The 1,618-nt window shown below is 43.1% G+C and overlaps 1 protein-coding gene across 1 annotated transcript in view; it reads right to left on the bottom strand.

Annotated features, from left to right (window-relative positions):
* Positions 1-1,618, bottom strand: part of LOC105454803 (ankyrin-3-like) — a 16,613-nt gene that overhangs the window by 6,038 nt on the left and 8,957 nt on the right. The window lies entirely within an intron of this gene.

The raw sequence follows: 1,618 nt of genomic DNA, 5'->3' as shown, positions 1-1,618 counted from the left end.
TGACCCATAATTATTGAGGACGCCGACGCAGGACTTCGGCGATCCCTCAATGCCTTGTCGACTCAGTTCCAAAACTGCCGTTGTTGCAATAATTGCAACGACTAAGCAGTGCAGTGGCCCACTTGAGATGGGATATAACCCGTCGTCCAGCGGACCACTGCGGAGTTCAACTTTGATCGTTAGCGCATAGCGTTACGCTGTCGGCCCGCGCAGTACTCAACTTGTAAGCAGCACGTTAAAATACAGTCAGTGAGTAAACGATATACTGTGCATCATTCAACAAACCACCAAAACCGAGTCCTTCCCACGTTACACCCCAGCCACGGTGTAACAAACATATAAAAGACAAAAATATTTGTCTTACTTACTTTCAAACATCGATTTATAATTTTCGAGATCTCACTGTTTTAATAAATCTTGTAATGCGATGTTTATACCTACCATAATTATGTATCATTTATATGTACTACTAACTATGTATTATATAAGGTGTATCGCTTTACTAATTATTTTTATAAAATTTTCTTCTTGATGACGTATTATTTTATTATTTCTTAATATTTTTCCTTTTCTATTCCATATATCTGCTATGAAAAATATATACAACTGAAAGAGTCATTTAATATAGCAGTCGCTAACAAAATAAGTTAGCTGTGACTCCTAGAACAAATTGTTGCACTGTCTCAATATTGTTACGCCCGGGAGTCGTTCTCGCGCACTCGCGTTCGCGTTCGCGTTCGCGTTCCGACGCTTTCGCGGAAATAAGGGGACTCGCTTACAAAATGAATAAACTCTTTAATGAACACAACACAAGAGCACATGTAATACAAGAAACACAGAGTAGGTCAGAGCACGTACGTTCGCACTGACAGCTCAGCTCTCTCTCTCTAATGGCGTCCGTTTGACAGCCGACAGTCCGTCGTCCAGGAAACAATCTCCTCTCGTCGGCTCGTTCGTACATACGGGATGACGCGGACTTAGACGCGGGCGTAACACTGCCCTCCCTCTTCTAGATTGTCGTCCCGACAATCAGGGCTCTTTTATAAAGGACCTCAGGGTTTTCTGATGGTTTCCTGCTCTACCCTGTGCTGCTGCAGCAGGTTACCGAGCACCATCTCTTCTTAATAATAAACCCAATCCTTTTTCGAACTTCCGCGCAGGACCCTATTCGTCTCTCTCCCGGAAGGTGGCCAATCCTTCAGGCTTAGACTTCAGGCATCCTCTCCTTCCTGGAAACTGATTCTCTCGCCTTCCTGCGTCTTGATCTTGCGTCTTGATTCTTCAGTCTTGAATCTTCGGACAAGGGGGGGAAATTACTCTGTGGTACCCAACGTGCGCTAAGCACTCCCATGTCCCTGTCTCGGCATTTCCCCTTAGTCTCACGGAAAAACCACCATCAAAAACCGTGAGCGAGACAGTCTTCTTTTTAAAGAATAATTAATTCCATCATCGTCGCGTAGCTTGAAGTTACATCCCTTGTACGTACAGAACCGATATCCCTTTGATGTTTCTTTCCGAGGACGTTTTCTTCTCATAGACTCTGAAATAAAACGTCATAAAACCGCAGCAAATATAACATTAAGAAAAATAAACATGTTGCTATATATTTCTACAAATT

The sequence above is a fragment of the Wasmannia auropunctata genome, unplaced genomic scaffold (genome assembly GCF_000956235.1).
Source record: "Wasmannia auropunctata unplaced genomic scaffold, wasmannia.A_1.0 LD335975.1, whole genome shotgun sequence".
In the NCBI taxonomy this organism is placed as follows: domain Eukaryota; kingdom Metazoa; phylum Arthropoda; class Insecta; order Hymenoptera; family Formicidae; genus Wasmannia; species Wasmannia auropunctata.
Note: the sequence above shows the minus strand (reverse complement) of the source record. Positions and strands in the feature narration are given on the sequence as shown.